The sequence below is a fragment of the Pelodiscus sinensis genome, chromosome 3 (assembly GCF_049634645.1).
Source record: "Pelodiscus sinensis isolate JC-2024 chromosome 3, ASM4963464v1, whole genome shotgun sequence".
Classification (NCBI taxonomy): domain Eukaryota; kingdom Metazoa; phylum Chordata; order Testudines; family Trionychidae; genus Pelodiscus; species Pelodiscus sinensis.
Genome location: NC_134713.1, coordinates 148,165,060 through 148,192,476, shown reverse-complemented (window position 1 = coordinate 148,192,476; position 27,417 = coordinate 148,165,060). Strand labels below are relative to the sequence as shown.

Sequence of the window (27,417 nt, the reverse complement as noted above, 5' to 3'; positions counted from 1 at the left end):
AGGTGCAGTTCTTCAGCTACATTGGTTTAAAGATGGTGAAATGAATGACTAAAGCATTCACTCAGAATGTTTTATGAAGCAGATCTAATGTGCAGGTTTTGTGACCTGCAGTGACTTTAACTTCTCAGTAAATCAAAAAAGCTTAACAAATATTAAGATGGCAAAGATTACCTGTGTGTGCCAGATTTTATCTTTTATCCGTTATCATTTAGGAAATGAAAAGCTTGACTCAGAAATCAGACAGTCAGTCATGTGACACAGGCGGTCTGGCAGTTCCACGATACAAGGACCTGAAGTAAGAGAGAGAAATTCCACATTTAATGATTTGTTTTGAATCCTTAAGAAAATGTGCTTTTTATTTAGAATCAGAGCAATTCTGTTTTAGTTTCCTAAACATAAATAATTATGACCTACGGAAAATAATGGACCAACAGAATCCAGAGCTGATTTGACATATCATAGGCCATTGCATTTTAGCTCTGCAGCCACTGGTCTAGTCAGGCAGGAAACTTGTTGCCTGATCAGAGCGCCTTGCTGGAGACTAAACTAGCAATTTAGTACCCCATAGCTCACGAGACCAGTCATAGTTTGTGTCATGTAATCTCATTATTTCAGCAGATCTGCGTAACATTGTTTTTGCAGTCACCTTCAGGCTCTCTAAAGGGTGTGGGAGGTAGCATGCTTTGTGTTTATTGTTCTTTGCAACAGGTGGCCACTTTTCATGTCTGGAGCCTTAAAAGGAACATCAAGGAATATAAAAGGAGAGAGAGGGGGATCCTTATTCCATATAAACTTCAAGTCACCTTAGGGAGTAAGAACTGAAGGAGTTGGGCCAAGGAAAATCCCTAGCATGTGTGCAGAGGATTCCACTGTCCTCTTCACAAACATGAACGAATTCATTATTTTATCCTCCCAATGCTCTTGCAATGTATTATCTCTATTTTACAAATGGGACTCTCAGGCAGAGAGAAGTAACTTGCTACACAATGAACAAGTGGCAGAGCCTCCAATGACACTCCAGAGTTCCTGGCTTCCAATTCTACACTCAAATCAACAGGCACTCACCCTTCAGTCCATTACCTGCTTCATTTTCTCATTACAAATAAACCCTGATATTACACATGCCAGTTAATAGTAATGACATTTATCACCAAAATGTCATGTTCTGAATTTTGGGACTAGCTCTATTACGGCCTGTGTTACTTGGGAGGACAGACCAGCTGATCACAGTAGTCCCTTCTGTCCTTGGAAATTATGGATCTATGAACTGTAACAATCTAGCCCAAAGGGAAGAAATATATAACCACATGCATGCTTTAACCTGTCACATTTTAAACTTACTTTTAGTACTTTGGCTTAACATCTCCTTAAGCAGATACCTCCCCCAGAATGAATTTTTAAAGGGTGTTTGGCGGGGACACTGACCTCACAAGGTTTATAAATGCACCACTGTGGAGTAGAATCAGGACTTGTATCATCTGACCATAGGCTTCTACCAACAGAGCAAATGCAGTAACTGAACTGCCTGATCAAAGTGGCAGCCTCCCCTCTTCCTTAGAAGGGGACCTGACCCACACAGCCACCATGTTAAACAAAGTGGAAGGGAAGGAGCCAAATCCTTGCAGCCTTCAGAGTGATTCCCATCAGTTAAGAATGTGAAGCTATGTTTGCTCTAGCTTCAGTTCTCAAAAAGGGTTCAACTACCTAATTATTGTCTATCCTTTGGGGTCTTACTAAAACGAATAGTTGGCATCCCTCAGGCCTGGCGCTTTTCATATCCTTGCCAATAGGATAACATCACAGCACCCTAAGTGTCAAGTGCCTCCTTATATAGGTCAGACCTCACTGGTCCCTCACCCTCAGGACTTCTTCAGTCCTGGAGGAGGGAATTTGCCAGGCCAAGGAAGGTCCTCTGCCACCAGCCCCCTGGGCCTGTCGCCCCTCCCCGCCACTGGCTCCTTCGGCTCCACTGCAGGCATGGCAGCATGCAGCCCTGGGCCTGCTGCTGCCGCACCAAGCCCACTGCTGGCTGGCACGAGGCCCCGAGCAGGCTGCCGACCTGCTGTGGCCCCAGCTGGGTTGACATGGCACTGGCTCCACTGCTGCAGCCCCAGACAGCCTTCCCCTGCTGGGCTGCTGCAGCCCAGCCTTCCTGTCAGCCAGGCTGCCGTGGCTCTATCCCCCCTTGCCAAGCCAGAATGCAACCTCATTCAGGCTGCCACGGCACAGCCCTGCTACAGGGCCTGTATGCACAGGCTGCCCTGGTCCTGCTACCACGGCCCTGCTCCCACCGCTGGGTTGCTGAGGCCCTGGCCCGCTATGACCAGCCTCGCCTCTCATGGGCACCTCAGCTACTGGTCCTCCTGCCCTGGGCCTCTCTCATTCAGCAACATCCATGGTCCTGCCGGACCACAGAGTCCTGGTTTAAGGAGGTGCAACTTGTATGCAATTTCACTCCCCATTGTTTGCAATACCTTCAAAGTTTGAAAATAACATTAGTTCCCTAACAAGCTTGGCCTTTTCTTTTTGATAGTCAGCAAATATTCTTTGAAGTCAATTTCCTGGTGCCCCAGAATACTAGTAGCTCTCAGTGAAATGTTGCTATTCATATATTCTAGGCTATGGGAAGAATCAAAGCCCTAGGTTTTAATTAGTGCCTGAGCAAACTTGGCTGCCTCTTGTTTATTTCCTGATTTGGAGACACGCAGTAAACACAAGAAATCTGGGTCCAGTTGCTTGCTCTATCACAAACTTCCATTTGAACTTGTCCAAGTCACTTCATCACTTAACTCCGCGACTGTAAAACTGGCATGATATTAATAACACCTGATTCCACAGGGGCATTGTGAGAATAAAGCCAGTAATATTTTAAGGCACTTACATACCAGAGTTAAAGGAGAAGTGTCCCTCTAGAGATAAATATGGCAGCCGAAACCCACAAGCTTTGAGATGAAAACAGAGGGCAGATTTAGACAAGCAATGGCTAAATTCTTGCTTCTACAGCACAGACGACAAGAAGGTAGGTCTATTGGTATGACTGAATGGGGAGGGTATTACTACATTATTAAAAATATTGAGACAAATGCAATTTATGGGTAGGGTCTAAATCAGAGGTAGGCAATAAGCAGCCTGAGGGCTGGATGCTGTTCACCAGGGTGAGCCCTGACAGGCCATCAGACATTTTATTTACCTGCACATCAGCAGGTACAGCCACCAGCAACTCTATTAGTCACAGATCGCCATTCCCAGCCAATGGCAATTGCAGCAAGTGTTGCCAACAGGGACACCACTTCCAGCAGCTCCCGTTGGCCAGGAACAGTGATCTGCGGCCAGCAGAGCTGTGAGTGGCTATACCTGCAGATGTGCAGGGAAATGCAACATCTGACAGCCCACCAGGGGCTAACCCTGGCAAATTGCATCCAGTCTGCAGGCCACTTACGGGCCACCCCTCCACTAAAGTATTTAACAAAGTTGTTATGAAATTCAACCTTTGTAAATCCAGCTCACATCCTACAAAACTTGTATGAAGCATATTTGAGTGGAAAACGAAGGTTTGGAGTGAGTTGTTCTAGTGATCGTCAGTGTATTTTCAGATTAACTTTCAGTAGGGATGCTAACCTTTGTGGTTTTGTTTCCTTCTCTTAAGGGTTTTTAGTTGAAGTAGTTTTTAAATAAGTTGAGAAAGAGTTTTCCTTGGAAATTTCTTTAGGGTTGACTGGTTGATTGTTTTTTAATTTTTAACAATTGTTCAGTGGCAGGGATAAAGTTCCCTGAATTGGGACTACACAGGTGAAATTTGGAAGACAGGGACCATATAGAGCATCAGCTTTTAAAAGCTCTGCATTGGAGCAATGAGGGAAATTGAAATGACCAAATAGGAGCAGCTCTATAGAAAACTCATTTCCCAGCCACCCCTGTTTTAACACTGCTCTGCATTCAGGGGATCTGAAGTTCTCCCCTCTCCAATGCCCCACCACTGCCTTTCCAGCCTCACAGAAGAGAAGTGCCATTCATAAGTCATTGGTGTCATTACCTCATTGATGTCTCCGGTGCCTTGTGACTACAAACAAATTCAGAAACTCATTTGAGAAATTGGCTGCTGCATCATGGTCTAAAAAAATTCCACACTAATGCAATTTTGTACAAGGGACTTCATATAAAACACACACACACACACACACACACACACACACACACACACACACACACACACACTGTGACAATTTTGGAATCTGCACATTAAATATTTTTAAAGCGCCAAGCCCTGATGTTCCCAATTATACTGCTCTTGCCTCATTCAGATGCAGTGCCTTTTTTGCATTTGTTTCAGTCTTCCTGAAAGTTAACTTGTGTAACTGAATCTTGCTATTGTGCGTACAAAATGTCTGAGACAGCAATTGTATGGGAAGAGGTACCCTCAGACCAGAACCTTGTTTTGATTATAGAGACGTTTATTGGTTTGCTTCAAGTGCTGCTAAGTAAAGAAAGGACTCAGGATAAGTAACTCATCCAATAGGCCAAAAAAGTCACAATGGCTACTTAATTATGAAACTCTTCTAAGCTCTTATATATTAATTCATGGTCTAATGTAGTGTCAAGCAGAGGAGAATAAAGGTTAACATATTCTATTAGTCCCAATTGTTGCAAGAATTTCATCGCACAATACAGTTCATTAAATGTGGAATCTAATAATTATGTTCACCATAATAGAAATTATTCACATGAACATGATCTGAATAGTTGTGATTTATTTATTTAGACATACATTTAATTAATAATTGATTCCAACTGAGTCTCACATTGAACAATAAGTTTTGTTGTAAGCCATATAGTGAAAACAATATCAAATGAGAAATATGAAGCTCTTGGAAGCAAGAGGTTACTCCATTTTTAGGATTTCTATTACTGTATCCTGCTTTATAAAAAGAGTTGTTTGCAGTATTGTGGTAGCTGTGCTATTTGAGAGACACAAGGTGGGTGAGGCGTGTTCCTTCTTCCAAGAGAAGCTGGTTTAATAAAAGATATTACCTCACCCACCTTGTTGCTCTCATAAAAAGAGTGCACGTCAATGAAGAATGGAAACGAATTTTGTATTTGAGGGATTTTCCCCCCACATTGGTAAGAATCCTAGGTGGCTCTGCGGTGTGCCACATCAAGCCAAAAAACCTGATTAAACATGGCTTTTAATGCCACATCTTCAAAAGCAACACTTAATTTGCTCCACCATCATTTCTTCCCACAGATAACAAAAGATTGTGCATGCCAACAGCATTCACACATCGAAATAGAATGGAAGTACACTGATTGATCTGCCTAGTATAAATGCTGTTTGGCAGATACAAATCATTTCAAGAACAAAATGACTGGAGAAGGGAAACTGTAGGCACAAATGATGTTCCATGCAATATAATAGGCCCAAAATTCAGCATCTAATTGACAATATATAGTCTTGGGTTCCCATTTAAAGGCCCTGAGATACAGTAGGCCTTTGAATACCTTTTTTACTTTACCTTTGAATACAAAATGATTCCTGTAGACAGAACCCAACCGTGATCAGCTAAACCCAATGATAACAGTGCCTTCATGGGACAGGTGGTTTAAGAGACCTGTAGTGAATAGGTCAGTTTTGAAAACACTGCAAGATTCTGCATAGTTGAAAATGTTTTATACTGAAACCAAAGGGTCTCTCTCAAGACACAGGAATGCATAAAACAGCTTTTAGGATTTGGGCTAAATGTCTAGATACATAATAGCATTTAGGTGTCTAAACTCCAGATCTGGGCTCCTAAAAGTACCAGTTTGCAACACTGTTGACTCATATTTAGCTTGTGGTCCACTATGACCAATGCAGACGCGCTTTTCCGGAAAAGAGCCCCGATCGCCATTTTCGCGATCGGGGCTTTTTTTCTGGAAAAGACTACTGGGCTGTCTACACTGGCCCTTTTCCGGAACAGTGTTCTGGAATAAGGACTTATGCCCAAGCAGGAGCAGAATAGTTTTTCCGGAATAGCGGCTGATTTTGTACAGTAGAGCGTCGTTGCTTTTCCGGAAATTCAAGGGCCAGTGTAGACAGCTCGCAGCTTATTCCGGAAAAGTGGCTAATTTTCCGGAGTAAGTGGCCCAGTGTAGACACAGCCCACGAGTCTATGAGAGGATAAGGAATCTGAAGAGGAATCTGCCTCTCAAGTGAGTGCTCTACCCACTGGCTGTAAGATATTCTGATATGGGTTCCCTCAGTCTCTTCTGTTAACGCTGTGGATAGCCAAGTGAAGCATTACATTGGGGGCGGGGCTAGAGAGAGAGAGTGCATACATAAGAATGACTTTGTGGTCTGATGGTTTAAGCACCTATCAAGGCTCTGTGGGTATGTCTACACTACCACTCTAGTTCGAACTAGGGTGGTTAATGTAGGCAACCGGAGTTGCAAATGAAGCCCGGGATTTGAATTTCCCGGGCTTCATTTGTATATTGCCGGGCACCGCCATTTTTAAATGTCCACTAGTTCGGACTCCGTGCCCGCGGCTACATGCGGCATAAACTAGGTAGTTCAGATTAGGCTTCCTATTCCGAACTACCGGTACACCTCGTTCCACGTAGACATACCCTGTGAGACTCAGGATCCAGAGCCCTTGAGCTGGGATGGGGGGTGGGGAGGAGTATGTCTGCACAGTGATAAAAGACCCACAACACAGCCATGACAGGCTCAGGTAACTCACGGGGCTCTGGCTGCAGAGCTATCAAATTTCAGGGCAGATGTTGAAGCTCAGGCTGGAGCCCAGTCTGGGACTCCCATGCAGTGCAATTTCACAGCTCCGCAGTCCAAGCGCCACTAGCTCCCAAGTCTGCTGACCTGGACCAGCTGCGGACTTTTGTTGCAGGGTAGACATATCCCAAGACATCTGTCTCTCCCCATTCATTGTACAGGAGCTAGGTACCTGCCTTGGGCTTTGTGAATTGCAGTGTGTGTCTGTGATATTTCTAAGCAGCTGAGGGTCTGATGACTATCATAGGGAGTTTCTGGGTGTTTTGGTGGGGGGGAAATGAGAGGGGCCTCCCTGATGAAACTAAACAAAGAGCATCAGGACAAATGAGCCCAATCAATACTGCCAATAATCCACTTCATTTTTTTCCTTCTCCCTTTCTGGGGGCATGTTTAATGATCAACTGTCAGTTTGGGGTTTCTTCATTCATATCCATATTATGCTGGGGTGATCACTTGTGGTATCACTCTTTACTGTTACTGAATGGTAGGTCCAGTTCTGCCACTCATTCTCTTAGCCTCTCTGTGACTCGGTTTCACCATCTGCAGAGTGTGAATAACAATTCCAACCTTCACTTAGAAGTGAACCTTAATTCATCCATGTTTTTAAGGCACTGGGGTTAAAGGATCTCATATGGAAAGACTGTACAAATACGCTGTACGACTCATTCAAACTGACCATCCCCTTGAAATATCACCATTTAAACTATAATTCCAAATAATGGCTATGACCAAGTGCTACACAGTGGGATTAACTACATTAATGCTTAAAGCTGTTGTTTTCCCTCCCCCCACTCCAGTGTTCACAAGCTAATGCTTGTGTGGATCTAATCTTGGACAATTCCTTAATGATATAGATTTTCATTTGAAATTTACTATTACATTTTCCTGGCTTCTAGCAGATTTTATCCTCATTGCATCTAAAACGTCAATTTCCATTAATGATAAATATACCACTCTTGGTATAAACCTTTGCACTTAGTGTTGTTGCCTGATCTGAGATTACGTTTAAATTTCTAATGACCCACCTTTAGGATTGACAGGTTCTTTGTCCCAGGATCAGGCCCAGTATTCAATTATTCTGTGATTCGGAACCCCGATGTGCACAGTTGCAACATTCATGCTATAGAAACTCTTGTATATTTTAGTACAATATTTATTAAAACTATATTATTAATAAATATAGTTGATTAATACAGTTAGCACAGTCACTAACACCCCAATTTCATAAAACAGGGAAGATACATCCATATTTCCATACCATAGACTTACATCATTCCTTCTGGGACAACCTTAAGTGTGAGCCCATCATCTTTCTCATTACCTTCACCTTCCCCGTCACCAGGGGCCATCTTTCTGGCCCTTCCTATCGCTCCTAGGCTGGGGTCTCACTTTTATACTATGTGACGCTGACATGTTGATGCATATTCAGTAAGGGATGTTACTAGTGTTGAAGTGTCCTTTTCCTATAGGTCAATATATCATTACTCAACTTATTATCATATTCATTACCATGGGCCTTTGTGGTCATTTATCGCATCCTGCGTCCTGATTACTCAACTCAGCCTGGGACTTTTATATAATGATGCCTCTGCTGAGTCTGAGGGTATTTTCCCTACCATCCTATGTGGGTGAAAGATCCCAGACCTAAATTCCCCCTTTCAGCCCCGGGATACAATAAATAAGCTATGACCTGTATCTGGGTGAGACCATCTCTCAACCACGGACATCTATTAACCTTAGCTTCTGCTGATCTTGCAAATGGCCTGTTACAGTGGACCAAAGATAAAATATAGCCCCATATTACTTGATCTGGACTGTGAGCTTATGTGTGTTTTTTCATTCAAGTGCAACCCTGCCCTCTAAGGCAAGTTTCTTTCGAAAGAGAGCATCCACACCTCAAAACTGGATCGAAAAAGAGATCTGCTTCTTCGAAAGAGAGCATCCAGACTGCATGGACGCTCTCTCAAAAGGAAGTCCTGATTGCTATTCATAGAATAGCCACTAGGGCACCTGTGCTTCTTTCAATTGCCTCTTCTTTCAAAAAATGTCCCTGTTCTGCATCCACACACACCTTTATTTGAAAGAGCTCTTTCAAAAAAGGCATTCTGCCTCATAATTTGAAGTTTACCAATGTTGAAAAACCCCTGCATTCTTTCTATTTGATTTTGAAAGAACACAATTACAGCGTGGCAGGTGACGTTTTTCAAAAAAAGAGCAGTTTTTTCAAAAAAACAATGTAGGCTAGAAATATCCTAATTGGCTATAATGTAGACATGGCACTCATTGGAAAGTGCATTCAGAGGCCGAACTGTTCCGCCATATCCCAGAGCAGGAAGCACTGTACTGCAGGGGAACCCGATTCACCAGACAGTCCTTGAACTGGGCTGTACTGCACCCATGCTGCTCCCATGCCCAATGGCATCTGGACTGCCACACAGCCCAGTCAGTGCATGGCACCAACCGGCTTGTGGTTGGCTGTGTGCAGGGAGGCAGGGCTTTTTACCAGCCATGGGCACCATATCAAGCAGCATATGCACACAGACAGGTACTAGCAGCAGGACCACTAATTTGAGGCTCTTACAAAACTCATAGGGTATGTCTACACTACCACCCTAGTTCGAACTAGGGTGGTTAATGTTGTCATTCGAAGTTGCAAATGAAGCCCAGGATTTAAATATCCCGGGCTTCATTTGCATCTTGCCGGGCGCTGCCATTTTTAAATCCCCGTTAGTGCGGACTCCGTGCCGCGTGTAGCCACGGGCACGGAGTCCGCACTAACGAGGATTTAAAAATGGCAGCACCCGGCAAGATGCAAATGAAGCCCGGGATATTTAAATCTCGGGCTTCATTTGCAACTTCGAATGACAACATTAACCACCCTAGTTCGAACTAGGGTGGTAGTGTAGACATATCCTTATTTACAAACATGCCCTGGCTCCAGCCAAGAAAGGGCACGGACCTGTACCCAGCTGGGTTAATGGCAAAGTCCCCCCTCTCCCAAGGTGTTGAATGCTGCTGTGCTAGTATTCAGTGGGCCTTCACAAACTGCATTGGGCAGACATAAGGCCTAGTGTATTACCCCTGAACCCAGACATCAGTCACGCCTACACAAAGGGCCTGTGGGAATGCTGAGAGCAGCTTTGCAATGCCTGCCTCCCACTATCCTGAGTGTAGCCCTCTGTCCAGGTAGATATGCCACCTCCTCTCCCCCCCAGCCAGTTGCTCCAGTCTGAGGCACTGGGCAGTAAGGGCACGTTGTGCTGCCAACCAGCCTTTAGCAGGTTTCTTGCATTACAGCTTGTGATGGGGTGGCAGAACCCCACACTACAGGTGGCAGTGCCATGGCCCTCTGGGGCGAGCATCCACAGCCGCTGCAGCTGTGCAGCACATGTTCTCAGGCAGCCGAGGCAAATCCACCTAGCCCTAGGGCCCAGGGGGAGCATAATGTGCTGGGATGCCTGGCGCAAGACGCCGATGGGCAGGCGCAGTCGCGCCGACCAGCCCTGAGCGACAAAAAGCCTGGGGCCAGAACAGCAGGGGGAAGGAAGGTCCAGGAGCAGGAAGGGCCTCCGGGATGCTCAAGGGACAGTGCTAACTCACCTGCTGCCAGAGAGAGCAACTGGAACCCTGTAGAGGGTGACCAGGCTCAACTCCCTTACCCGGGGTGGGGTTGACTCCCCAGCCCTGCATACCATTTGGGGAAAACCTGGTGCGGAGACCAGTTGTTCCATCCTCCCGGCCAGATCCTTTCCTGCTGCTAGATGCTGCTGATGCAGGATCTGTGAAAGGCCTCACCATGGTTCAGGCACTAGCCAGCCAAGGAACCCGGGAGGATGACGCAGGTATTAGTCCAGCCCCTGCAGCCGGAGGGTCCTTCAACACGGGCACAACCTTTATACCCTATTCAACCCCTCGCGACAGGGAATCTTCTGGTGGAGATCAACTACAGATAGTCACGTGGAAGTAGGAAGTGACCCAGGGCAGGGCTCTTAAGCCCGGGCGGGGGTTGGTGCGTGTTTTGAGGGCCCTTGGTCGGGGCCCGGTGGAGTGGGAGGGCCCAGGTCCCCCTACCTCACCTACCGTGCAATATCACATACTTCAAGGACTTGGTCAGTGGACTTTGGGCCACAGAGGCCCCAAACTCTTGAAAGGAAGATTGGACTAATGCAAGGCACTTGGAGGCACCAGAGACTGTGGGATTGTGGGCTCCAGGGGTCGCCATAAGTGGTAGAGAACACTGTTGGGGTGGTTTGAAGGACTTACAGAGAGGACTCGCACAGCTCTTAACTATTAACTAATTAATCTAAATTAACACAACCATATTATTGGCATGATAGGCAAGTAACTTGATAAGCTACAGTGTGTGGGTACACACACACAAAAGGTAGAGAATTGGAGTAAAAGTGGTATTTTTATATATATACACAGGGCTTGACAAATGGTGGCGAAAACCGCTCGCCAGTCCTGTACTGTGCATGCGCAAGAGCTGCATTGCGCATGCGCACGCCGTGAATAAACAGGCTCGCGGCTGAAAGCTACTCACCACGGGTGAGTAGATTGTATAGTTTGTCAAGCCCTGTATATACACATATACTTGCAAATACATAGAGAATCCATGACAGTTTAAAGCATCATAAGGGGTTTACCAGCTTGAGTTTGTAATGGCTACACATTTTACAGGAGAAATATATAAGATGTTTTAGAGTTTTTTATTATTTTCATTTCGTGTATTTCTTTCTTTCTTTCTTGTATTCATTTCTTCATTTCCTTTCCCTGCAAAGTTAGAATGCTGGTACACAGAGAACCTTACTTTGCAGGGAAGGCATGTTAGCATTTAGAGGGTCATGAGGGAGGGTATGGGGCCCTTACTGGATGAGAGAGGCAACCTAGTGACAGATGATGTGGGAAAAGCTGAGGTACTCAATGCTTTCTTTGCCTCTGTCTTCACAGACAAAGTCAGCTCCCAGACTAATGCACTAGGCAACACAGTATGGGAAGGAGGTAGACAGCCCTTGGTGGGGAAAGAACAAGTTAGGAATGGTTTAGAAAAACTAAACATACACAAATCCATGGGCCCGGATTTAATGCATCCAAGGGTACGGAGGAAGTTGGCAAATGTTATTGCGGAGCCTTTGGCCATTATCTTTGAAAACTCATGGAGATCGGGAGAGATCCTGGATTATTGAAAAAAGGCAAATCTTTTAAAAAGGGAAGAAGGACAATCTAGGGAACTACAAACCAGTCAGCCTTACCTCAGTCCCCAGAAAAATCATGGAGGGGGTCCTCAAGGAATCCATTCTGAAGCACTTGGAAGAGGGGAAAGTGATCAGGAATAGTCAACATGGATTCATGAAGGGCAAGTCGTGCCTGACCAATCTGATTAGCTTCTCCGATGAGGTAACTGGCTCTGTGGATATGGGGAAGTCGGTGGATATGATATACCTTGACTTTAGCAAGGCTTTTGATACAGTCTCCCACAATATTCTTGCCAGCAAGTTAAAGGAGTATGGACTGGATACATGGACTGTAAGGTGGTGTGATGGGGTCTGCCCACCCTGCACTGCATGAGTGGGACAAGCACGCCTATTGGGTGGAGTATGCCCCTCCCCCACAGCCCTGCTGGGCATGCTCCCAGGGAAGCCGAGGTATAAAAGCCCGCAAAGCAGCTCAGTGTGGGCTGACCTCCCGGGCGGAAGGAGCTACTGCACGAGCGCCGGAACCACAGCCACAGCCGCTGCAGCCAGAGCAAGAGCCACTGAGCCAGCTGCCCCCACCACTACCATCCCCGGGCCAAGCACATCTGCAATCCTGGCCACGCCGTACAGCCCACCTATCTGCTGTCACCGCACCAGCTGTGGATGCACCAGACGCCATGCCTGCCAACACCACTGTCACAGTCAGACCTTCATCTGTTCTTGTACCAGTTTTGTTCCACATCTTTATTAATGACCTGGATGAGGGGATGAATAGCACCCTCAGCAAGTTCACAGATGACACTAAGCTAGGGGGAGAGGTAGATACGCTGAAGGCCAGAGATAGGGTCCAGAGTGACCTGGACAGATTAGAGGATTGGGCCAAAAGAAATCTGATGAGGTTCAACAAGGACAAGTGTAGAGTCCTGCACTTGGGACGGAAGAATCCCAAGCATTGTTACAGGCTGGGGACTGAATGGCTAAGTAGCAGTTCTGCAGAAAATGACCTGGGGATTACAGTGGATGAGAAGCTGGATATGAGTCAACAGTGTACCCTTGTAGCCAAGAAGGCTAATGGCATATTAGGGTGCATTGCCAGCAGATCCAGAGAACTGATTATTCCCTTTATTCAGTTGTGGTGAGGCCACATCTGGGCTGTGTCTACATTGGCAAGATTTTGCGCTTTTGCGCAAAATCTTGCCGGCTGTCTACACTGACCACGAGTATTTGCACAAGAACACTGACATTGTAATGTACAAAATCAGTGTTTCTTGAGCAAATACTCTGACGCTCCCCCTCAGGGTTAAGTCCTCTTGCGCAAGTATTCTTGCGCAAGAGGCCAGTGTAGACAGGTAACATCAATTTCTTGCGAAAGAAAGCCCGATGGCTAAAATGGCCATCGTAGCTTTCTTGCTCAAGAGAGTGTCTACACTGGCACGGATGCTTTTGCACAAAAGCAAATCTTTTGCGCAAAGGCACATGCCAGTATAGACGCTCTCTTGCGCAAATACTTCTAATGGAAAAACTCTTCCATTAAAAGTATTTGTGCAAAATCATGCCAATGTAGACGCAGCCCCTGCAGTACTGTGTCCAGTTCTGGGGCTCCCACTATAGAATGGATGTGGACACACTGGAGAGGGTCCAACGGAGGGTGACCAAAATGATTAGGGGGCTGGAGCTCATGACCTACAGGCAGTCCCCGGGTTACGTACAGGATAGGGACTGTAGGTTTGTTCTTAAGTTGAATTTGTACGTGAGTCGGGTACCCCAGGTGTCCCCAATTCAGCCGCTGCTGAAACTGACCAACGGCTGACTACAGGAAGCCCGAGGCAGAGCTGCTTTGCCCCCGGCTTCCTGGACTCAGCCGCTGATCAGTTTCAGCAGCAGCTGACTTGGGGACACCTGGGGTAGACCAGCTGGGGTGCTGCCAGGTTGGTCCCCACAGTGCCGAGGTGCAGCACTGCGGGGACCAACCCAGCAGCACCCCAGCTGCTCTGTCCCAGGTGTCCAGATTCAGCCACTGTCGAAACTGACCAGCAGCAGCTGAATCGGACACAACTGTGGCAGAGAGGCTGGAGTGCTTCTGGGTTGGTCTGGTAGCGCCGACCTTGGCACGGTGGGACCAACCCGGCAGCACCCCAGCTGCTCTTGGGGATGCCTGGGGCAGAGCAGCTGGGGTGCTGCTGGGTTGGTCCAGTAGCGCCGCACCTCAGCGCTGTGGGACCAACCCGGCAGCCCCCCAGCTGCTCTACCCCAGGCGTCGGTGAGAAAAGCCTGGTCTGCTGGGGGGGCGCACTAGCTGCGCCCCCTCCCCAGCAGACCAGGGAGACGTGGAGCGGCTTTTCTCGCCACAGAGGATGCAGGCGGCGGGACCGCGGCACGTCTCTGCGGTCTCGCCGCCTGTGTCCTCTGCAGCGAGAAAAGCCTGGTCTGCTGGGGAGGAGGGTGCACTAGCTGCGCTCCCCCCTCCCCCAGAAGACCAGGGAGATGCGGGTGGCGGGACCACCCAGACGCGCCACGGTCCCAACGCCCGCATCCTCCTTGGCTTTGCTCCGCGACTCCCTGGTCTACTAGGGGGCCCAGCAGACCAAGGAGACACAGAGTGGCTTTTCTGGCCTTGGAGGACACGGGCGGCAGGACCACAGCACTTCTCGATGGTCCTGCCACCCGCATCCTCCGTGGCGAGAAAAGCCTGGTCTGCTGGGGGAGGCGGCTTTTCTCGCAGCAGAGGATGTGGGCGGTGGGACCTCCCAGACGCACCGCGGTCCCGCTGCCCACGTCCTCCGCGGCTTTGGGCCCAGGGAGCCTCGGAGCCACCCGCGTCCTCCGCAGCGAGAAAAGCCCTGTTCGTAAGTAGGGATCCGACATAAGTCGGATCCACGTAACCCGGGTACTGCCTGTATTAGGAAAGACTGAGGGATTTGGGCTTATTTAGTCTGCAGAAGAGAAGAGTGAGTGGGGATTTGACAGCAGCCTTCAACTTCCTGAAGGAAGGTTCCAAAGAGGATGGAGAAAGGCTGTTCACAGCAGTGACAGATGGCAGAACAAGGAGCAACGGTTTCAAGTTATAGTCGGGGAGGTCTAGTGTGGATATTAGGAAAAACTATTTCCCTAGGAGGGTGGTGAAGCACTGGAATGGGTTACCTAAGGAGGTGGAATCTCCATCCCTAGAGGTTTTTAAGTCTCAGCTTGACAAAGCTCTGGCTGGGTTGATTTAGATGGGATTGGCCCTCCCTTGGGAAAGGGGCTGAACTTGATGACCTCCTGAGGTCTCTTCCAGCTTTATGATTCTATGGGTATGTCTAGACTACATGGCTTCATCGACGGAGCCATGTAGATGAGCTTTCTAGACATAGGGAAATGAAGCAGCGATTTAAATAATCGCCACTTCATTTACATCAAAATGGCCGCCATGCTCCTGATCGGCAACGGATCGGCACAGCGCGGCAGCCATTTCAATATAAATGAAGCGGCAATTATTTAAATCGCCGCTTCATTTCCCTATGTCTAGAAAGCTCATCTACATGGTTTTCTCAATGGAGCCATGTAGTCTGGACATGCCCTATGAGTCTATGATTCTAAAATGAAAATAATTTAAAAATTGCATAGTCTTCAAAGAAAGAGAAATTATAACTAATACATTTTTAAAATATGCTTCAAGAGCTTTCTTTATAACACTGCTGCAATCATGTTGAAACAGAAAGTCATAGATCAGTTTCCTGCCTTGCACCAGATACTGCCCTAAATTCCACAGAGCTACACTCTGCTTTCAGTGTACTATGGTGATTTACACCAGCTGAGGATCTGGTCCACTGGCCAGAGATTGCTGCATATGTGTAAAAGTCACCTTTGCATCTTTTAATCTGTTGCAGTTCTGTGCAGGAGCACCATAAGATACAGGTGCTTTATGTCCATAACTGTAGAAGTTATTAGGGTTTACGAGAACTCAGCACTTGTAGCAACAATTAGTTGGCAAAGATACCTAGAAACTGTGATAAGTGCTCTTTAAAAAAAAAAAAAAAAAAAAAAAAAGATGGCTCTATAATATACCTAAATTGATTAAAGAGATCTTGTAAAATAATCATCTCTAATTTTAAGAGATTTCATTAGTCTGTTTAGAACTCAGCAAACACAAAATGTGTTCTATTTCTTCCTAATTGCTCTCATGGAATTAGATTACAAAGGCATATTAGCTATTATAAGGTGACAGCGATTTAATTAAAAAGTGTGCCTACTAGTACTGTTGATATGTTAATGCTGTAACTGAACACTAACTTAAAAGAGTAGAAATACCAACTTTGTCAACCTACGTGCAATTCAGTCTGCTTCCCAGTATCATGAATATGCTTTTAAACTAGATGTAATGTCAAGCGTTATTTTACTGACCTGTAGTGAGGAGGATGCATAAGACCCTGCTCACTAAATATGGCTGACTTATAACAATCTCTGTGCTTTGAAATCATGTTTTTGAAGCTACCTTTAGTATTAAACACAACAGGGCCAGTCTGGATGCCAGCACCTCTGGTTCGCATGCATTTCTTTGCCAAAGAGAGTGGCAGAACTCCTGTTTCATTTGACAGGCACTCCATAGGCAAAGCCATCAGTAAGATGACCATGTCTATACAAAGGTCTGGCTGCATAGCTCAATGCTGTCACCTGGCTGATACAACATCAAGATTCCTCCACATCTTTCCCTGATCTTTTATGCAAAGATAAATGTAGGGCAGCCACACAGACTCCATCCACTTCCAAGGTACTAAGACTTGGATTTGTCTGCTCAGAAGATTCCTTGTTTTGACAGCTCATTCCTATGTTCCTATGACATTCCTGTTTCTGAATGTATAAAACTAAATTCTCCCACATCTCTCTCTGTTCCTTAAGTTAGGCAACTGTTTAGAAAGCTTTTATTTTTCAGGATACCTCCTAACATCCTAGAAAGCTTTAAGCTTCATGTTGTTTCAGAAGCAATATTACTCTTTCCAGGATATTAAAATAAACAAAACTTTTCTCTCATTGGCATTAGCCTTGTTCACACTGTCTATGGCCATGTCTGTTGTTATGGTTTGGGGATATCCTTCAAGTTTCTTATTTTCTAAAGAGGGACAATCCTGTGATGGTGGTTAATGGTAAAGAAAAATAATTTACTTTTTATTTTACTTCTTCTGAAGTTATCTTCTCCCACAGTTTTGTTCTTACTTCACACACACGCAACTTCCCCTACAAATTTTAGAGTTCTTTTAGGTGATATGCTTTTGTATTTATGGCTATGTACATTATTTCATCCTTAATCCCTGGGAGGTGTTTAGTTTTATATAACCATCTTCCATTCCCTACAAAGCTAATAAGACATGTTGACATAGGTTAAATAGTCTAATCTTTTGCTTGACAAAAAGAACTGACAATTTGAAGACACTGCTGGGCTGTGCCACTCACACTGTAGAGTCAGAAACTTTTACTTGCTATTGTCTGAGTGGTGAAGCTCTCCACAATTCTTTAGTGGTGGGAGTTCTCAGGTTCTGTCAGGCTGGAGATTTGAAACTCCAAAGCAACGCTCTCATGACATGATGCATTTGAGATCACAGAATTACAAAAGAAGTCATTTTCCTCATGTTCATCCTGGTCCCAGAAGTGACATAGAACTGCCTCTTTTTTGTCTGCTATTTCAGTACTTCCCTACCCATATAAAACTTAGTATTACAGAGAGGCACAAATGTGTTTTAAGTGGTAATAAATAAAATGGCCAGATGTTTTCGGACATCACAAACAGGTTGGGTTTAGTTATCCTTGAGTTTTCAAAAAATGGTACGAATCAGTATTATCTGAAATAGTTCATCCATTACAACCAATAGCCTAACTCTTCTAAATCTTAATCCCAGAAGGGACCACTGTGATCATCATGGTCTTGTCTCCATGGTGCATTAGTCCACACCAGAGGGATACAAATTCTACCATGGGCTAGAATACTGTGCACTAATTGGGTCACATGGAGCTCTAGTGAACATTACTGTGGTCCTATTTCAAACAGTTCTATGTCAATATGTACAAGGGAACTTTTAGTGCACACTAGCAAGGTCCACATGGGCCAATTAGGGCACACTAGAATGTATATCCCTTTTCTAATGCATTGTGTAAATATGCCCTTAGACTGACCTTGCATTTAACACATGAAATAGGATTTTACTTAATAATTCCTGAAGTGAAAGAAATTATTCCCCACTATGAACAACAATGTTCAGATTCTTTGCATAATGTAAAGATGAACAGGGCAAATTCTCCTCTCAGATACTTCACTGTAAGTCCCACTGAAGTAAATGGCCACATATTTGTGAAATATGCATGGTTTATAATTTTAATACGATACATGTTTCTGTCATTCCTTTTAACAATATGCATTTGAATGTGATTTTTGGTAAGTTTTACTTTTACTGAAACATACTTACTCTGTCTGCTGCATGTGAAACATCCAAGTAGAACTGCATAGAGCCATGTGGAAAGCCGGACTCCAAGGACACAGCAAGGTACTCCAACCTAGAACAGGTGAAAGAGGTGCACATTATAAAGGTGACAGCAAACTGCTTAATCCACTTCCTGGTTTTCTAGTACAGATGAAGTGTCATCTGAACTGATGTGGACTGGAGCTGCAAATATGTTCACCTTATTCACTCAAAGGAAGACATCCAGTGACACACACACAATACGTTGGTGATAAAATAAGAAAATAGAGCTGTCAATCATTATGACAGAAGATTAACCTGGGAAATTTGACAGGTCATTGGAGCAACACGCCTGTCTTTTAAAAATCTTGATTTTAGTGAGTTGAATTTAGGTTATAAAATTTATAAAAAAAAAAAAATCCTGCAATTAATTCGATAATAATACAAGTTTTGTTCAGAAAGCAGTACAGTGTGAGGGGGTATCTAAATATTCAAGGGGCTGCTAATAGGAACGGAGTGTTAATGACATGAATGAAGAGTATGGTAACTAGAAATAAGAGTCAGTTTCATATGATGCAAAATAAGTTGCTAATTTCAGACTTGCTAGCCTTTTGTCCTTCTTTCAATAACTACAGGTGTATCTGCAATCAGTTGGCACCTCTTTTTGTCTCAATAGAGAAACCAAAGATTGAAATTGGCAGGAAGACTTGATTTAGCCTTAAGCTCCCATATGTGGTACTTCCAAAAACAAAAAGTTAAATATTGCCACTGCTTGTGCTAAACCAGGATAAATACAGGACTTCAGTCATTAACGCTCCCAATCAGCACTAAAATTCACAATATACAGCAATATGTTAAGTAGAACTTTGTCACTTTTACAATCCCTACAGCAACTTTTCCCTTGATACTTGCTATATTACTTGTCTACATGAAAACAGAAAGAAGCATGCAGGATCTTTAAGTTCTGGTTTTCTGTAATTATCAGTATCGTTGTTATAGACACTGTATCCTTAATTGCATCATTGCCTTTTCTTCTGCGTGCACAGGAGCATCATAAAAGGAGAGAACAGTCATGAACGTCCTGGCTTCTGGGAAACCTGACAAATAGGCAGTGATAGGATTACAGATTGCTGACAGCAGTACTGAGAGATATATTCAGTTGAGTATACCAGGGTGACCAAGTTCAGACTGTTTGAAGAATCAAGTAGAAATGTGGAAAGAGGAAACAAGCAGAGATTTAGAGTGTCTACTTAAATGAGAACATCCAGAAAGCACTAATTAGGCAGCTGATAGAGGGTGAGCCTGAGAGAGAGAAGATTCTTCAAGGTGGTGCATCTGGGCCTGACCAGCAGCAAAACAGTCAAAACAAATTGGAGAAGACAATCCTAGAGGAATCCCCAGAAAACACAGTTCAGCCAGCTGGTACAAGGTCTAGGACCATCTTTGCCATGGGTGAGGAAGAGGAGATATTGCACTGCAGCAGGGGCATGTAAACAAGCCGGTAGGAAAAGGACAAACAAGATGAGATAGAAGACAAATGATGCCACGAGCTATCCCTAAAAATACAGGTCTTTTACTTTATGGACTTTCTACTTTGGTATGAGCTTCTTTAGGCATGGCAGGGTGGGCTTTTTTTAAGGGTTAAGCTTTGCTTAGCTGAAAAACTTGAGTCCTTTATTATTGTTTAGCATAAATATGTATCTAGGACTGAATCATCCCATAGGAAAGTCAAGTATTTATACAGTACAGTACAATAAAGTAACTAGAACTGATCAAACTACTTGCAGTACAGGCAGTCCCCGGGTTACATGGATCCGACTTACAAATGGGGTGAGGCAACCCCGCACTAGCTGCTTCCCCCCAGCAGACCAGGGAGACGCGAAGCTAGTGCCCCCCCCCCCCCCCCCTCAGCAGACCAGGGAGACGCAGAGCGGCTTTTCTCAGCAGGCACATCAGCTTGAGAATAAAGGACTGAGGGAAGTGAGGTGTGGGAGAATAAAACTGAGCTCTGGAGAAATGTTTGGCTCGAGTTTCCCCTACAATATGTACCAGTTCTGACTTACATACAAATTCAACTTAAGAACAAACCTACAGTCCCTATCTTGTACGTAACCTGGGGACTGCCTGTAAACAATTTATTTTCCCTTTTTTCTGTTCATTAGCAGACTCTGTTTTTTATGAATTTCGTCTTTCTATAGAATTATTCAATGAATGGCAAACATACTTCAGCTTTCTAGTCACTCTCCATAATTCACTATTCACACTGCGTATAGTCACCTAAATCAGCTGGTATTATTTCTGTTCCCACAATGCAGGATGCCAAGCCCATGAAGACCTCTCAGGAAGGTACTTAAGCATATGCCTGACTTTAAACATCTGAGTAGCTACATAACAAGGCAATTGACTACCTTGTGTTTAAAGTCAGATATTGTGCTGAAGTGCCTTCCAGAACTGGAACTAAGAAACTGTCAAGATGGCTATGTAAATACATGTGGAACAAAGATTCATGAAAATACAAATTCACGCAAAATATTTGCTCAGATATATAGCTATAAGATATGTGCAAATATTCTCCATACTGATTTTCAGATGACAAAAACAAGAACTCCTACAATTGGGCTACCTCTACACTGTAGCCTTCTTCCGGAAAAGCTTATGCAAATGAAGCCCAGAGTGGAATATTGCCATGCTTAATTTGCATAATTAATTAGCAGCCTTTTTTTGCGCAAAAGGCTTCTGCGCAAAAAGAGCTATGTAAGAGCAGTTCTTCCTTCATTTGCATGAGCTTTTCCGGAAGAAGGCCACAGTGTAGACATAGCCAAGTGCGCACAGAGGATAAAAATAGTTATAGGTAATGAACCATATGCTATATTTTCATTTTTATTTAGAAAAATACTTACAATTTCTTTTTTCCAGTGTTTGTCCTGCCTTGACATTGCCTTGAATTGTGAGTATTAAAAAAAAGTTTCTTATAAATTTTACTAGACAGTATACATTTAGCACAGGCCTGCACAACATGTGGTTCGCAGTGGCTCACTGGGCGGTCCATGACGATTACGGGAGGCGCGGTCCCATCTGATCTGCCAGCCGGGCGGAGGAGCGGAGCGCTGCCAGCGAGGGTTAAGTGCCACGATTCTCTCTGCTGGGCTGCCTGCGTGCAGCTCCAGTGCAAGGAGATGGGGCACGAGCCAGAGGGCAGGACGCCAGCAGATGCCAGAATGCTGGTGTGACGTGGCGTCGTGATGTCATGGCCGGCAACCACCATATTCAAAAAGGCTCCAGCAGCCCCACAAACTAGAAGGGAGAAGCCAGGTAGGGGAGGGGAATGGGCTTGTGCTGAGGGGAGGGGGGCAGGTCAGGAAAAAGGGGAAGGCACCAAGGCCGTGTCCAGACTCAGGGGTTTTTTCGGGAAAAGTAGCCTTTTCCCGAAAAAACTTCCCCTGCGTCCAGACTCAAGCCGCGTTCTTTCGAAATTATTTCGAAAGAACGCGGCTTTTCTTTCGATGGCGGTAAACCTCATTTCACGAGGAAGAACGCCTTCTTTCGAAAGTTCCTCTTTCGAAAGAAGGCGTTCTTCAATGTAAAGAGGCTGACTTCGAAAGAGAGCATCCAGACTCGCTGGGTGCTCTCTTTCGAAAAAGCGGATTTCTCTTTTGAAAGATCCGCCTGCAGTCTAGACGCGATCTTTCGAAAGAGGCTCTTTCGAAAGATGCTTTCGAAAGAGCCTCTTTCGAAAGAAGCCTGCAGTCTAGACATAGCCCAAGGGACAGGATGCAGGAGAGACAAATGCCTCAGGGCAAGTGGAGACAATGAGGAAAAAGGTAGGAGGGAGGTGTCAGTGGGAGTGGGGACAGGGTAATGCTGGCAGAGGAAAGGGTAAGGGCATAGGGAGCCATATGTTGTGCAGGCCTGATTTAATTGAAAAATTCTTAATAAAGTATCACACCCACACATACACACACCCACCAACCTATCCTTGCGGCTAGGGTTGCCAGGTGTCCAGTTTTCTACCGGACGGTCTGGTATTTTCGCTCTCTGCCCTGTAAAAAAATTCAGAAAATATCGGACATGTGTAATGTCCAAAATTTTCTGAATTTCCGGCTGGGCACTGGACGGAAGCCTGGTGGCATCTCCTGTGGTTGTGTACTGAAGCCGGGTGAGGCGGGGGAAAGGGGGGTTGTATGCCCAACGCATGGGTTTTTTTTTTTTTTTTGCTCAGCTAAAAATGTTTGTTCATGTGTTCAGTACTTTTTAGGAGAGCATCTGGCAACCCTACTTGCAGCCCACAGCTCTTTTCTTTGGAGTAATTTGGCCCTCGCCGCTTTCCGAGTTGTGCAGGCCTGATTTAGCAGGGTTTTCACTTTCATATGCATCTCTCCTCCATAAAAGCTGCTCACTTCATTACTTTAAATATATTTACAGGCAAAAGAACATGTTTGCAGAGAAGATGATCATTAGTTTAGGTAAATCAAGACAATGTTTAGATGAGTTTATACTAAGTAAGAACTCCCATTTGAATGACACATGCATGACACATTGTCTTCATACCCCCAAAAAGCCACCCAACCACATAAGCCAAGTTACAAAATTTAATTAGGACAATAAGAGATTTTTTTGTAGGATAAAAAATTATTTAGGCACAGAATTAGCACCTTATAATAATCTTAGACAAAAATTATTTTGTTTTGCTTTGGTTTGTAAATTAGCTCATGATTAAAGTATCTCTCCGGTTGAGCTTCATTGTCTTTTTGTGCCTAATTTTGAATGTAACTCTGACCAGAATGCACTTGCAGCTCAAGTACAAGATTTGAGAGCAGGAGAGGAACAATTATAATAAAGTGAAGTACTTACAGTTTTACCACAAAAATCAATGAACTTTTCAAGTGAGTTTTATCATATTTTGCAGCTGCTGTTTGCTTTGAATGATGTTTATCACGTTGACAGACATAATGTTTTTAAATAGACTCCTTTGTCTAGGAGCATTTTCCACCCGTATGATTTTCTTCCAATTCCCTGTACTAGAAACACGGCTTCCAGGGGATATTTTATTATCATCTTTTTTTCTTATATCTTTGAAAGGATATCAGTCAACATTTAGGCCATGGTCATTAGTCAGGACTCTGACTAGCTCTGTCTCAAGATCCTTTGAATGAAACAGAGGCAAAGTTCCTGGCACTTGATTAATAGTTTCACAGCAGTTGATTAATAGTTTCACAGCAGTTCCATGTGTGACCATTAAGAGGCAATCCTGAAACTGCCTGAATGAATGGTCTAGTTGGTTGCCCTGCCGTGTGGATTGTCCATCCGGAGATATTACAATACCAGTCCTGGGGGAATTCCACAATTGTCATATTTAGAGCCATAGTAAAATTGCAGAATTTTCCCCAGGACCAACAATAAGGAGAGACTTGATCCAACATCCATTGAAGTCAGTGATCAATTGTCCATTCACTTTAATGGTCCAGGATTGCAGCCTACGTTGGAATTTACTCTCCATAGCACATTCTTCTAACTTAGCTAGAGTACCTATGTACTATTAGCAGTCCCTTTGACTTCTTGGAACTATTAGTATTCTTTGTATTATGGTGGCACCCTACAACACTAGGCACTGTACAAACAATTATTAAAAGATGGTCTATTGCTTCAAAGAATTTACAGTCCAGGTGACAAGGGACTATAAACGGGGCAAACCAAACAAATGTAGGGGATGAATTAACAATAAAAAGGATACAACTGCTTTCAGTTAGCAGAGATGGGTTTCCTCCTGGTACTAGCAACATAGCCTAGTAAAATCATGTTTTGTGCATTTGTCCTCACAGGAAATTGATGCATCTATATCACTCATATTAGACTTTTTTATGTAAGACCATACATACCTATTTCTCTTTACAGATTAGAGCCATAGAAATTTAATTTTACATATACAATTACTGATAAGCATAATTTTTTGCAGTATTTGTTTTTTCTGAGCTTCTATAAGGACTAATTCTTCTACAATGCAGACAATACAGTGCACAGACCTACACTCCAGCTTTTAAATGGCACCCTCTATTGGCCTTTTTCACAGAATCCAAGATGAGTCATCACATTTCCTCATAAATGCATCAGCTGACTTGTAACCTTCTGAACAAAGCTCCTTGGGCCTGGACATTTTGTACCAAACACAACTTGGGCCACTGCATACCAGGCCACTTCAGCGTTAGTCCTCTTGCCCGAGGTGGTGGGGGTTGGGCAGGCGCATGCTTTGGTTTCCCACTGTGGGGTCATCTAGTATTTTTTGTCATCAGAAGGGGCTGTCGGTTCGATGAAGTTTGAGATCTGGACTCAATAATCACAAATGTCCTTGGAATCGATTACTGAAACATGTTACATAGGAGATTAGTAGAGGAATTTCTGAGGGCATGTCTGCACTAGGGAATCATTTTGAAATAACTTATTTTGAAATAATAAATCCCAAAATAACTATTGCAAAATAGCATGTCCACACTACAGAGAAGCCTTGAAATGAGTCTAAGGCAGGCTCCCTTCATGTGTATGCACTACCTCGACTTAGAGTCCCAGGAAGCACTAGGGAGTAGTGAATGACTCTGGGAAGCAGTTATTTTGAAATAGGAGGGGAGCATCCACACACACACTGTTTCAAAATAACTATTTTGAAATAAGCGTTATTACTCGTGGAAAGCAGGAATTATTATTTCAAAATAACCAGCTCCTTATTTCAAAATAACAGGCTTGGTATTGTGGATGCCCCACTTGTTATTTCAAAATAAGGGCTAAAAGAGGATTCCACTCTGGAGGGCATGTATCCATTGATAATCATGGGGCAGCTCCCATGTAATAAAACAGAATTCGGCCCACTGAGCCTTATACTATCTGTTTGGTGGCCTAATAGGGGCACATTGGCAGCTCACTGCTTGCAAGTGACTGGTTAACTGGCCTTACTTTAACCTTCTCTAGTTACATCCTTGCACTCTTAGAACCATTCTTTATCCTACCTTTTATCTTCTTTCTTTGAGCAGTCCATCCTTTTATTTTCTCTTTCTTCTTAAAAGGTCTATTTACTGAATCTAACAAAGCAGCAAATTTAAACAGACGACAAGAATTCCAAGTGGGTCTGTGAATAAAGCACAAGTGATTTTGAGGGGAAGTCAAGGACATTTGTTAAGGAAAGTACAACCAGGTAGGAGTGTAGCATATTAGGAACAGAAAAGGGTCATCATAACACATCTGGCAACAAATACAATTTTGATAAATATTGTTTGGAGTCCAAAAACATGGCATTGAACAGTTTTCATTCATGAATCCATTTGCTATTTTTCTTGAAGAAGCACCGGAAATGAATTAGACTTCAAGCCGAAGTCTCGCTCCCATGTCTCAGCATGGCAGCAAGCTTTCTTGATAGGGCTACACTAGTAGCATTTCATATTCATACATGTTAACAACGTCTGAATGTAAGGTTAAGGCCAGAAGAGACCATTGTGATAATTTAGTCTGACCTACAGCACAACACAATATAAAGGACTTCCATGAACAAATTCCCCCATTGCACATAAGAGCTGTGACTGAACTAGACCAGCGGTTCCCAATCGCCGGTCCATGGCCCAGTGCTGGGCTGCAAACCGCTGGCTGCTGGTCTAGAGCCTCCCCTCCCATTGCGGCTATTGGGAGAGATGTGACTTATCCCACCTTTCAGCCAACCAACATTGGGTAGGGACAGGGTCTTCTCCTGGACGCAGAAGAGCGGTTTCCTGCATGGTGGGAGGCCCACACGGAGCCCAGCATGGCAGCCTTAGAGCATCCACAACCCAGGCAGCAGCACTCAGTTGGCAGCTGGGAGGCAGTGCACAGTTCGGTGAAGGGGACAGGAAAGGCACTGGGGACTCTGAGGGTGGGACTAGTGCTGGGGGCTCTAGGAGTGGGGGGCTCTAAGAGGCAGGAGACTGGCACAGTGGAGGCTATGGGGGCAGGGCTGGCACTAGGGAGCTTGGGGGGCTGGGTGCAGTGGAGGTCTGGAAACAGGAGGCTGGCACTGGGGGGGCTGGTGGGGGGGCTCTAAGGTGCAGGGGACTGGCACTGAGGCATTTGGGATAGGGGGCTCACACTAGGGAACTCTGAGGGTCGAAGGCTGGCACTGGGGAGCGTATCATGTGCAGGGGACTCGGGGGCCAGTGGCTAGCACTGGGAAGTAGTGGAGGGGTGGGGTGCTTTATGGATTAGGGCTGGCACTGGGGGGGGGGGGGCTCTGGGGCTAGAATATACCCCAGCCCTGACCCCCAGAGCTACTGTGAACAACTGGCTTCAGCTGCAGCAGCTGGCTGCCATGTGGCGACTGCCAGACCTGAAGCCAACTCTTCACAGTGGCTGTGGGGGCTGGAGGTTGGGGCTTTTGGTAGACCGGTAACATTTTATGTCCATATTTGCATATTCATTATGTTACCAGACTGCCAAAAGTTTGTAAATGGGTTTGCCGGTCCACAGTACAAAAAAAGGTGGGAACCACTGAACTAGACCATGTCTCCTAGAAGAGGGCTGGGGAATCATGGCAACGGAAACTGAGGTGGCAGAGCCTGGGGGTTCCAGCATCATCCTCCATGCAGAGCAACCTGGACCCTCTGCCTAGGGCCTGGACATGGTAGCCACTTCCAGAAGTGGTGAGAGGCTGGGGCAAGCAGAGACCCTGCCTTAGCTCTGTTGCCCTTCGTGGCTGACTAAGAGCTGCTTCAGATAAGTGCCACCCAGCTGGAGCAGAATCTGCTCCCAAACCCAAACTCCATCACAGATCCCATACTCCTAACTGCAACTCAACTCTCCATCCTAGTTTGGAACCCCCTCTTGCATCCCAACTCTCTCCCAGACCCTCCCGCCCCCACCCCATGCCAACCCCACTGCCCCAGGTCAGAACCTCCTCTCACTCAAACTCCCTCCCAGACCCCACACCCTGAACTCAAGCCTTCTGCTCCAGCTTGTAATCCCCTCCCACACCTCGACCCCCTCCCAGACCGCACACTCCCACCTCAGCCACCTGTCC

The 27,417-nt window shown here is 45.1% G+C and overlaps 1 long non-coding RNA gene across 1 annotated transcript; it reads right to left on the bottom strand.

The window, feature by feature from the left end:
* Nucleotides 1–25,508, bottom strand: LOC142827665 (uncharacterized). Its single transcript, XR_012902372.1, has 4 exons — nucleotides 25,385–25,508; nucleotides 18,396–18,483; nucleotides 12,016–12,170; nucleotides 1–290 (listed from the first exon to the last, which is right to left on the bottom strand). It is a non-coding gene; the product is annotated as an uncharacterized LOC142827665 (long non-coding RNA).
* Nucleotides 25,509–27,417: the final 1,909 nt, after the last annotated feature.